This window comes from Anthonomus grandis, chromosome 8 (assembly GCF_022605725.1).
Source record: "Anthonomus grandis grandis chromosome 8, icAntGran1.3, whole genome shotgun sequence".
Classification (NCBI taxonomy): Eukaryota; Metazoa; Arthropoda; class Insecta; order Coleoptera; family Curculionidae; genus Anthonomus; species Anthonomus grandis.
The window spans coordinates 19102148-19115099 of NC_065553.1; the positions used below are offsets into that span (position 1 = coordinate 19102148).

General features: G+C 31.0%; 1 protein-coding gene and 1 long non-coding RNA gene across 8 annotated transcripts in view; one reads left to right on the forward strand and one right to left on the reverse strand.

Moving 5' to 3' along the window:
- Nucleotides 1-12952, forward strand: part of LOC126739081 (gamma-aminobutyric acid receptor subunit beta) — a 177295-nt gene that overhangs the window by 44705 nt on the left and 119638 nt on the right. The gene's annotated exons all lie outside the window — the stretch shown is intronic.
- LOC126739083 (uncharacterized) lies at nt 3820-5543 on the reverse strand. Its single transcript, XR_007661548.1, has 3 exons — nt 4665-5543; nt 4118-4550; nt 3820-4057 (listed from the first exon to the last, which is right to left on the reverse strand). It is a non-coding gene; the product is annotated as an uncharacterized LOC126739083 (long non-coding RNA).

Sequence of the window (12952 nt, forward strand, 5' to 3'; positions counted from 1 at the left end):
TAGATGTAAATCTGAAAATGGAAAAAAAATAAAATTTAAATAAAATTCATTCATTCAAGTTACTCAAAAGTAATGAAAGTTCAAAATAAAGACAACAAACATTTTAACTCAGAAACAAAAGCAAGTTTTGCTTATAAAAGATAAAAATTGAATGAAAGCAATAATATTATACAAACTAAACAAAAAAAAAATAGTACAATAATAGGTATATAAATAAACAAAAAAATTGGCAAAATTAAAAAGAACTATAATTTAGTTGCCTTAGCGTGTAAAGCATTTTATTTTGTAGTCGAGATTTATTTCCCAAGTAAGAATTGAATATAGTTTTTGGTCATCAACCCTTTGATGTAATTAATTTTTAATAAGCCATGAAACATGAAGCGAAACCCATAAAAATACGCCCCTTTTTATTGATAATCGAATTTATTTTATTTGGCTGATACATCTTAGTCAAAGGAGTGAATTTTTCACCTTCGGCGATTAATAAATTAAAATCCTATTGATCACCGTTTCGCCAAACAAGGTGGACTTCTTCAGGGCACTACGAAATAATGTTAATCCTTTTAATTACAAATCCAAATATATTATTGGACGAAAAATTCGATTCGGTAAAAAAACAAGATGCAAAGTATAAAATGGTTTAGATTTATGATACATTAAGTTGAGCCATACCCATTAAAATTATGCATAGCATATATTTTTTTTAAATCAGCTGATTTAGAACTTAGTGAATTTAACAAAAGGATGCACAAATATTAAGGGTGTATAGTACAATGACTATATAATTATTATTATTCTAAAACGTTGTAGGAAGAAGCCAATATACTCAAGCAAAACGTCGACCAATTTAAATAAACTTCAACATTTATCTATTGATCCTTAAACCCGAAAATCAGCCACTTTGACAATTGAATTATACTCAAATCAATTTAATCGGCGGCAACCTACTAAGTTTTCCTGTACACAAGATAAAGAGATATATATAGAGTAAACCCCGCGGGACTCTCCAAATAACAATCAAAACAATCTATAAGCAGCCACAAATCTCAAAACAGTCTCAAGCAGGCTGTTCCAAAAATAGGTTGAACATATATAGAGACCTCTATCAGCCCCGACAACATCTCTATCCGCGATGACGTCACGTGCCGGTCCAATTTTATCTCGTAGTTGAGCAAAAAGGGGAGCCCAGAATGTTTCGGGTTTCGCTCGTTTTACCTCGGACATGACCGATAGGTTAGAGCTAGCTGACCTTTGAGTAAAATGACTAAAATTAGATGGGAAAATTTGAAGGAATTGAGAGAAATTACCTTTTAATCTTATATTAGAATTGATTACTTAAGAGCTATGCAATTTTAGGATTAGGTGGGTTTTTAGAAATTACTGTGAAAGCTAACGAGAATTGGCTATGGAAATACTCTTCAAAATTCTTAATTTATTTCAAGAAGGTTCACAGATGCTGCTATGTATACAGGGTGTCTACTATAAAAACCGCCAAACTTTAAGAGGTGATTATACAAGTCATTTGCAATAAAAAAGTCGTATAATATTTTTTCGAAAAGTTGTTAGTTCTTCTGGTGTTTAACATTTTTTGATTTTATCAAATTTCTTTGTTTTTTTTTCATATAAACAAGAATATCTCCGTTATTCTTACCAACACATAAAATTTAGATATATCATCTGAAAGAAAATTGAATTTGCTATAAGATGGGTGTGTTTAAGTTTTTGAGTAATTTTTTATACCGGGTGTTATCAGAGTTAAATGTAACATTGGGAAATGTGCAAAATTAGTGGTATCTTCTTCGTTGTCGTTTTTCTAAGATTTGGTAAATAGGGATATGTTGTTTTTTAGCAAAAACTACTGCATTTAATATGCTTTCTCATGATAAACTTATTTTTATGATAGCTATTTATTTTCACAGCAATATCATGGGAAAAAAAAGAAAACCACAAAAATTGAAAATTTTCAAATTTTATATTTCTTGATATTTTGAACACCAATGCGGTGAGTACTTGTAGATCTATCTTCCCTAACACATAAATTCCACAAATTTCCATTAGAGAAGCCGTAAATAAATAACACATCGCGATATTCATTCTTTAAGAAAAAAAACAGGTTTTCCTTCTTTTGTAAATGGCAATGAATCCGCAAAAGAAGGAAATTCACAAACCATGTATTACTTGATTTTAAAACAAAAGCATAGATATTTACAATTTGACAAGAACTGTCGTTAAGTTTTCACTTCGACTTAAAGTAGTTAAAGAAGTAATTTGATTTAAATGTGCTTAAAAAAATAATGCCTAATTTCACAAACATTGAATATCGGGACATCTTATTTATTTACGGTGTTGCAAATGGAAACTCGCGAGAGGCAGCAAGGGAGTATGCGCTTCGTTTTCCTAATTGACGGCAACTCCATAGAAGTACATTTGCAGAAGTGTTCAGACGCTGTGGGGAAACTGGAGACAAGAACCTGCGATTATGAGAGCTGTTACAGAAGATAGATCTAGAAGTATTCGCCGCATTGATGCTGCATTAAGCATTCACCATTCCACTGTACATAGAGTTCTTAAAAAAATTATTTGTATCCGTTTCATTTGAAAAAAGTTCAGGATTTATTGCCAGTGGATGGTGAGATGAGGCTTCAATTCTGTAGGTGGTACTTGAAAGACGCCACTAAAAAGCACCCGATTCCCGTCACCATTCGGCTATCTCCGAATGTCCCATTCGGATATTTAAATATTATGTGAATGGCGGGCAACCAACAAAAGAGCAACGTTTGCTGCTAGAAGCAGCGGTTTCTCGCAATAATAATTAATGGAATAATAATTTAATTAAAATAAAAAATAGCATTTCTGGAATATTAATAATTATTGATTCTTTAAATAAATTAAATATAAATAAAGGATGCAAACAAGAAAATTGAATTATTAAGTTTATATATAATACCCTAACGTAAGTATCAAAAAAATGCAGTTTGGTTGAATGATCCAATGGAATGGAAATTGAATTATTTTCTTTTGAATAAATATTTTTTTAAATTTTGTTTGGGCGGAATGGATTAATTTGATTTTGGATATTATTTAAAATTACTATAGTTTATTTTTGAGAAAGTGTTATTTGAAAAATTTATTTTTCTACTACCTAATAAGAAAATTTTTAATTTTATTTCCCTGTCTAATTGAATTTTTTTATTTGACTATATCTTGCTTATTATTTTTTTTTTAATAATTTTTTAGATTAAATTGTGCTTATTAATAAGAATGAAAGTAGAAAAAATTATATGAATACTGTAGGAGCAGTGTCATTTCCTCACTGTGGATGCTTTTGCTGGATCAAACTTCATCCACGTAAGAAAATTATGCACTTTGCTCCCTTTTGTTATACAAATAACTATTAAGTTCTCTATATGTGGACATATAAAAAGGAAAAGCCCAACTTAAACAATAGGGTATTGTATATTTAGAAAAAATAAATAAATGGAAAACAAAATTTATAAAATATTGTAGTATTGTACTTTAATTTTAATCTTAAATAAGTACCTTTTTGAAATAAGTACCTATTTTTTTAAATTACTTTTATACCTAGGTAGAGAGGTAATTTTGGTGAGTGAAAACACAATGGATTTAATTAATTATACTGTTATATAAATGTACCATATATTAAAAGTTTTATTTTATAAATGCTGCAAAGATAAGTATATGACTGAGTTAAAAAGAAACTTAATTATTTTATGCTAAAATAATAATTTACAATTTGCAGTTTCGATTAATACTCATAAGAAGAAACTGCAAGAAACCTATGAGATAGGCAATATTTTTTTCAAATATTTGCCTAAAGCTTACATAAAAAATTAAAATACACATATACATATATACTTAAAACTATAAGAATATACCTACTATTATATAAAAAAAAATACTGATAAATAGAAAAAATATACAATTTTTTTTATTTACTGCTCCTTCTTCTTCTTTGTAAACTTGTTTGTCCATTTTTCGTTTACCTGTATTTGTCTTATTTACCTGTTTCATCATTGATGTCAGTTGTCTCATGCACCTAGACATTTACAGGTATATGTTAATACATCTTATATAATTTTATAAAAAGATAACTTACTTATCATCATTTAATTACCATTCATCGTTTAAAGATCTTAAAAAGTTTGATACTCTCTCAATTTTAATTTCTCTTGTTGATTGCTTGTTCAATCGTTGTACTGCTACTTGTTGATTTTCAGTCATCTTCTCATTAACAAACGTTTCAATTTCTACACTATGGCTAGCTTCAATATTATTGGAAGAACATTGGAGTTCACCTAAAACAGAATCGCTTCCCTTCCTTTGCTCACACACCATAAAGACAATACAAAAATAAGGCTTATAGCCATGCTATATACTGGTGATCATCCAGGCCCGTTGTGTGGATACCCTAAAGGACTATATGTTACCTGCACCATAAATCTTGACATTTAAACGAGAAGGACATACACCATTCATTTTAATGGAATCACTACATTTTATTGTTCTCTTATTACATTTGATTTGAAATCCTAGAAACAGCTACACATTAAATACATGTTTAACAATCTTTCACTAAATAGTACAATGAATATGTACAGTATGTAATAAATACTTTGCTTGAATTAAAATTGCTACAAATTTACCTCTAAAATCGCTTCGATTGCAACAATATACTTTTTCAATCTTGTCTTCAATTATTTTCCTTGTGCGAAGAAGTGCATAGTTTGTGCTTATTTTATGCTCTCTTAACTATTCCTCAAATCTTTCTTCGCTGGAAAAATTAAAAGTTGAGGACTCTATTTTGATATCATGACTTACCTGTAAATAAGCTTCAAGTTTTTGATAACTCTCACAAGAATACTTAGTTTCTTAAGGGACAAGAAATGTGTGACTGTGGGTTATCTGGGAGCTGCTGCTTATGAATAACCTTAATATGTTTGTTCTTAGCTGAAATGGGAGAAAACATTTTACTGCATAAGTGGCACATATTTTTGTTGATAGTTTGGTCCTGATTCTGATGGTTTTGAGTAGGGCCGTCCATCTTTACAGCTAAAATCGCTGAATTGGAATAATTACAGCTTTTCAAGTATTTTTTAAAACACTATGAGCAACAATATGGTTAATATTTCACAAAGAAACAAAGGAAAGTTCAGTATAATTGGAATAATCGATCAAATTAATTGAAGCTTTTTTACGAAAGTAAACAACCAACAAACGCAAAAAAAGCGGGAACATTCGTTTCGTTATTCTTGTCATTCACGTCAAACGACCGAATTTTTCTCCGAACATACGCGATCACCGGCGGGAATCGGGTGCTTTTTAGTGGCGTCTGTACTTGAATAAGTTGCAAGAGTGGGGAACAGATCAAATATTTTGGACAGATGAAGCAACATTTACAAGAGCCGGAATAATGAATTTAAGAAATAACCATATACGGTATACAGAAACCCCTCATGCGACTGTTGTTTCACATTTTTAACATGAGATAAGGGTCAACGTATGAATAGGATTAATGAGAGGTCGCCTTTTTGGGCCTGTAATATTTCCTGATCGGCTCAGTTCCAATGAGTTTTCAAATTTATTAAATAATGACCTTGTTGACTCTCTGGAAGAAATCCCCTTAGCCACTAGACAGGAACTTTGGTTTCCTTGAATCAATGCTTTGGGGAGAAATGGATCGGAAGATACGGTCAGGTAAGATGGTCGCCCAGAAGCCCTGACCTTTGCCCCTTGACTTTTATGTCTGAGTTTAAATCTAATGTTTATAATATTAACATTAATACTCGAGACGAACTAATTAATCGAATTAGTGTGCGTTGCAATGAAATGCGACAAAAACGCGTTGAACTTGAACGGGTTGTTAATAGTGTCAGAAGAAGATGCATCAAATATATTAAACAAGAGGAAGACATTTTGAAAATTGTTATAATTTTAGGTTTGTTTAATGAAATTTTGATTTTTTAATTTCGGTCAATCAAGGAATATAAAATTTGAAAATTTTCAATTTTTTGTGGTTTTCTTTCTTTTGCTCATGATATTGCTGCGAAAATAAATAGCTATTACAAAAGTAAGTATATCATTGGAAAGCATATGAAATGCAGTAGTTTTTGTTGAAAAAAAAATGTCCTTATTTATCAAATTTTAGAAAAACGACAACGAAAAATATAAAGTCCAGTGCAACGATATATTAGAATGGTCACCCGTCAAAACACCATCATTCCACCTGCCAAACAATGTCATTCACTTTCTATTTACATTGTTTGAGAAGTAAAATGCTGGTGTTTTGACGGGTGACCATTCTAATATATCGTTGCACTGGACTTTACCACTAATTTTGCACATTTCCCAAATGTTACATTTAACTTCTGATAACACCCGGTATAAAAAATTACTCAAAAACTTAAGCACACCCATCTTATAGCAAATTTAATTTTCTTTCAGATGATATAACTACATTTTATGTGGTGGTAAGAATAACGGAGATATTTTTGTTTATATGAAAAAAAAAACAAAGAACTAATACCAGAAGAACTAACAACTTTTTGAAAAAATGTTGTTATACGACATTTTTATTGCAAATGACTTATTTCATCACCTCTTCAAGTTTGGCGGTTTTTATAGTAGACACCTTGTATAATAATTAGGACCTATTCCTAGGATATTGCTCAGAACATACTTTATTTTCATTCTATATTTCTGACTATGAACACACGTCAGGCATATTATATTAGTGCCTTTACAAAGCAATATTTAAGCTTAAGGCCTTTAATAAATTAATATTTTGCTCATTTCTCCAACTTTTTTCTTCTTCCTGGCCAATTATATTTGGAAGCGGTTTATCTCTCTCAACTCTTCTTGTGCTTTAAGTACCTATCTATATTAGATATTGACAATCAAGCTGGGAATTATTTTTTTTTTGTAAATACTCGAAACATTTTTACTGGAGGTTCATCATAGGCTTGGGAAATGCTCCAATTCATCATAGGCTTGGAGCATTTCCCAAGCCTATGATATATATGAATACCATAAAACGGTATAATGTTCTTCTTCCAGGTCCTCTTTTACCCAATACCTTTTCTTGTATTATGGTTGGCAGTAAGGAATATAGATTGTACATACATGACTTCTAGATCTTTTTTCATTCTTCCTGACACTTCTGTATTTGTAATGTGAGCTGCCCATCATATTCGGAGCCTTTTCCTATACAGTCACATTTTATATGCTTCCAGATTTTTAGTGGCTTCTGTGAAAGTCTAGGCTTCTATGCCTAATAATAAAATAGAAAAGACATAGACATATCTTAAGTGGCTTGGTTAAGGCTTAAGTTAAGATATGTTGTGACTTTTGAAGATGGCTTGATCTTGCTTTTTCTATACGATATTTTATTTCTTGTGCATTGTTCGTTTATAATGGTTTCAAGATAACAATATTGTTAAACACGTCCCATTCTTGTTCCGCCAACAGATAGGTGATGATGATGATCATTTATTTTTTTATTTTTTTGTTTTCCGATGTCTCTTTAAATAAAGTCGGTAGAAGATAAAAACGATTTTGACAAATTTCGGATAACTCCGGAAGGATCCGGAATTTTAAAAATATTTAAACGTCATCTCATTAAGCTCCAAATTGCGCAACTTTGCCTCCATTTAACCGACCCCGTAACTCTTACGGTTTCCGAGATTCCAATGGTAACCCTCGAATTTGGGGCACCCTCTACTCTCAACTAAACGAATTCCTTTAAATTTTTTGATAAGAATAATAGTGAACTAAAGAGGGCAGCTCGGGTAGCTCTTAAACTATGACCGTTACATACGAGCCCAGCAGCTGAGCGTCCGTCGTAGCCGCCGCCGGGGCAAATGGGTGGGGTCGAAATCGATGCCGGCGGTTGCTTAGCAACCGGGGGGTGAGAACCGAGATCAAAGCAGGAGGTGTATGTTTTGCTCGATTCTCTCTCCCCCCATCTCTTTGGCAGGTTTTGCGTGTTTCGAATTTTTTTTACTATACGCATTTTTTTTTGTTATTCGCGTAACGTCAATTGGTTTATTTAACGCATTTATTAATGTTTTGGAGAGTGTTAGGGTTGGTTTTTTTGATATGGCGTAAAAATCACGTTTTTATAGTGGAAAAGTGGTTCCACGTTGGGCGCCATTGTGCACCTAGACCCAATGATTTAATTAAAAAAAAAACGCTTTGGGTATTATTTTTAAACCTGATGCAAATCTTTTTTTCTTACTGGTGATAAAAATTAGACCAAGTTAAATATTAAAGTGTTTCAGTTTAATTTATTTAAACAACTAATTCGGATTGAGAGTTGAGATTTTTTTAAAAAGAAAATAACAATCTTGGAAGATCGTTCTTGTGCCTAACTAAATTAAAAATGCAACCACTTAACCTTTCTTTTATTTAAATTTAGGCAAACTAGTCTAATTGCCGGCGTAACAAACCCCTGAGTCGAGTTAAATTTAAGTTGGTTATAAACAGAAAAAATTGCATTAGATGTAACAATGGCACCCATTTTTTTTTCATAATTAAATCCTTGTAATGTAGGAAATAATAATGAAAAGTAATGAGAAGCAAAATATATTGGTAGATATTCGGATATTTAAAAAAAAACACTAAGAGTAATCAAAAGTAAACATCAACAGGAACCTTAATTAGTAAAAGACTAAACAAGATATATTGTTTTTAAATTAAAAGGACTGATCCATTTCGCTCAAAGAGTCACCCTAAAGTTATTGCATTGGCGATGAGTCAGCTTTTTGGAAATAGAAATACATAAAAACTATACTCATTCTGTTAGAATGGTACAATTATTTATATTAGAGTTATCTTAACTAAGTTAATAAATGCTGAGCTTCTATTTTTCTTCAGTTGGTTAATGGAACGTTCATGTCCACATTTAATTATGGTAAGAGCTTTCTTATTATTGCTAGTACTCTCGTAGGTTGGAAAATAAACCTCGCATGCAATTTTCTTATATCACTTGTACTTCATTTCCTTGGTGGTGTATTTTGCTTGTTGGTGACTACAATTAAATAATTTATATGGTGTTTGTCGCTTAATTTCTTCAGATATTTCCTTTATTTTTTTCATGTAGGTTAAAACCATCATGTTTTCACTGTAAGTCTTCCAGTTTAGAATAAAATTTTATGAATGAGTTTATGTTCCATGTATTTTTGTTTTTTTATTCCAGGTCTTGTACATCAGCTCCACAACTTCGCTAGTCTATCTTCTTTAAGCATTATAGATATTTAGGTCCAGATAGCGTGTCGACTGCTTTCAGTTGGCTTTGATTTACTTGTTGAAGGTTGATGTTAAGGTCAATCTGCAGCTGAGTTTTTCCTTGCCTATTACAAACTTGTTTTTCTGACAGAACTCTTTTAACCTGTGCCCTCTGTTATTTCTTTGGTCCAATCCAAAGCTCCCAACCTTATCTGATGAGTTTCACTGTCCGACTTTCGTATTTAGGTCACTTATAACAAAGGTAACTTCATTCCTGGTATAACTTAGTTAAGCGCCGGTCGGAGGGTATACCTAAATGAAGCTAATATTTATTGGCTTTTCAGATAGTTGTATGAACATGCATCGATCAGATAATGGTACGTAATCTACAACTGTATGCAAGTCGCTATGTTGGAATTCAGTAAGATGCCCACTTCATGTCGATGGCTAAGCACGTTTCCCGAATAATAAAAGGTTTTGTCTAAGATCGTGATCGATCCTGAGCCCGGCCAACGAGTATCACTAATTTCAAGGATGTGTCATGCCAAATTTATCCATATCATAGCAGGCAGCTTGCTTCCCTCGAATAATGTTTGCACAGTGTGGTTAATGGTTTCCAACCCAAAAATTCTTTTTTCATTCTTTAACCATTGAAGGTTCTGTGAGGACTGAGAGCCATTCTTTGGAAATTTATTTCTATTGTGATATATGCGAGAGAGTAAACAGGGTGATTTTCTGCTACAGTCGAGCAATTAAATAGTTTAAATCTGGAATAACACATGGTAAAATGATTCTTCTTTTTTTTGGATTTCTTCAGAAATATTCGGATATTTTATAATGTTTATTATACGGTTTTTTACAAAATTCATTTAATCTTAAACAACATTGGTTTAATTGCCAAAAAGTCGGACTTCTGATACGTGACTAAGATTATGATTATTCTTGATAATTCAGCATATTAACTTTCTATAATCTGGACCTTTTCTGAATGTCTAATCCTAAAAAAAAGCCTAAAGCTCCTAAACTCTCAGATACTTTCCAAGCAGTTGAATTGAAGTATGTTACTTCTTTTAGGAAATTATTTTTACCTTCCATGAAATTTTAAAACAATATACCTTTTCCTGAAAAATGAATTTATTTCTGAAGACTTTGTCACTCTAAAACCAACATTTCGGTATTAATTTGTGCAATTTTTAGAGCCATTTCTGGGTTCCTAGCACGAAATTTCAAATGTTTCTGCCCAACTATAACTTGCTGGCCCTAAAGATGGAATAAATTAGTGTCATAATGTCGATTTTATAATAAAAGACCTTTTTTCTTAGTAAATTTTATTTAATCCGCATTTCTACCAAATTATTTTTGCCTCTTATTAAAAAATGTGCTGTAGTCCTTTTAACGTTTATTTAAGAAAGGTACTACTAAACAGGTAAATTACCAATTGTTATTTTTATAAATAACAAAATTATTAAACGACGTTATAAACACTATTATATTTAATGCAAATTATAATATAAATTTCACCTGTAATTAGAATATTTAATTATATTAGATACGCTCAGCCCGTCAAACGCATATAATATAATTATAGTCGAGTATATTGATTTCGAAACGTTAACGAATTTTACACATAAATGGCCTCGATCCATAATTATTATGCATATATCTATGGAGATACCAAAGGAAAATACCAAAATCAATTAAAGTTAATTTGCAAGAGTAAATAGTTATAAGTTTGCATTATTTTACTCAATTTTCGATATAAAATACAATTTTGAAAGTTCATTAGTAGGAAAAACGATCGCTTATTTTGTTGCTGTTTTTTTTTTTTAAATTAAAAAACATTTTTTTCGGTTGTGCATCCATTGCAAAAATTTGACTTGGCTGATTAGGTTAATAGGGCACATATTGTCCCCACTCAATAAAACAATATATTTTCATAAAAATATTTTTATTATTTTTGAAAAGAGTGTGCAAATATCCATAAAACTTCTTCCTTTTAATGTTTTTACTCGTTTTTTTTTATCAATATTTAAGCGTAGCTTTCCAGCGGGTCAATTATTCATCGACGTAACAATGAGAATTCGAACTTTCACAATCGATAGATCTTGGAAAAATCAAATGAAATGGTAGGTCTTATCGGTATTAGCACCTTTTCAATAGCAAGATCTCACTTTCCATTATATTTTTATTCATGGATAACACGCACTCACTATTACGAAATTTTAATAATAAATGGGGTTTGAGATACTTCATCGCAATAGTAACTTTATTCAATTACAAAATAGTGGTGCGGCTTGTTCCTTCATTTTATTATTCAATTGTTTGTCCAAGATGGCACCCATCCACCATTTTGACTTAAGAGTGAAAAATGGAGGATCGGAAATTTGTTTTTTTTTCTAATACTAAATACGTACCACCGGAAGGTGAATCTCCTAAGAAATAGCAATATTCCTGTATAAATATTCAAAAGTTGCAAAAAGTATGGTAAAATTCAAATGCATTTTTAATTTAAGAACTTTACCTATTAAAGAAATCATAAAAGCAATAAGCCAATTAGTTTTCATAACAGAATATATAACACAAATGGGCAATTAGCATGACAAATATAAAATCAGCAATAAAATCAATTTTTGCAATAGGGTCCTTGACTATTACAGCAAAAAATTCCGGAAATGCATTAGGTTTAAGTGCTTTTAGTCCTCGTCCTATTTATTACTCTTATATACATACGTGCCGAGCTTATGTATTATTTTCAGACACATCTCGCAATTATTGTGCTTAATGTCCCACCGCACTTGATATGCTAATATTACGTTTTTCTAGGGGGACCTGTGGTAGTGGGAGTAACAATGTACGTTCTGAGTATAAGTTCCCTCAACGAAGTAAAAATGGTACTTAAATATTAATTGTTAAGGGCCCAATTCTGTTCAGTATTTAGATATTTCTTATACATTATACAGAGTTTGGAACTTATCGTAAATCACTTTATGTTTGTCTCGCTTCGACAAAAGCTTTAAGCACCAAGTACGGGGCGTTTGGCGGACTGAGTTTTTGGCATCGGCAACGTTTTGTTATTTGAAAAATTGTAAAATGAAAGCTTTAGAACAGTTTATTTTTGCATAATCTTAACGGCTACGCAGGACGTTTATTAATTTAAATCTCTGGGGTTTATCAATGTAATATTTGGTTTGTGGATTTTTTATTTTGCTTTAATTTATATCATTTTGTTGTAATAGGGAGCCGAAATTTCAACTTGTGTAATAATGCCTCAATCTTTACTGTTTTAGTTAAAAAGTTTGAACGTCTGTCTCTGATAACTAAGTAAAGCCACCTATTAAGAAGTCCAAATATTTACAATTACATTTTTACATAATGTATTTACTTCCGAAACGAATTAATTTTAAATGTAATCACAACAATCAATTAATTTCTTTTAATTTAATTATTTTTCACTTTTAAATTAGCCTGAGTCTAGCTTGTGGGTATTATTGTCAAATTTCTGACGAATCTTAAATATAACTTTTTCTTCATTTCTAGATAGAAAAATTGAATAATATTGCTGTATCAACCATCTTAAAATGTTATTTCTTTCTTTAGTATAGGTTGCTACATATGATAAGCAAATTTCATTATATTAATTCAATAAAGATTATAATTCAATCTGAAGTGGATTTTCACATGTTATAACAGAAAAAATATCGATTATATT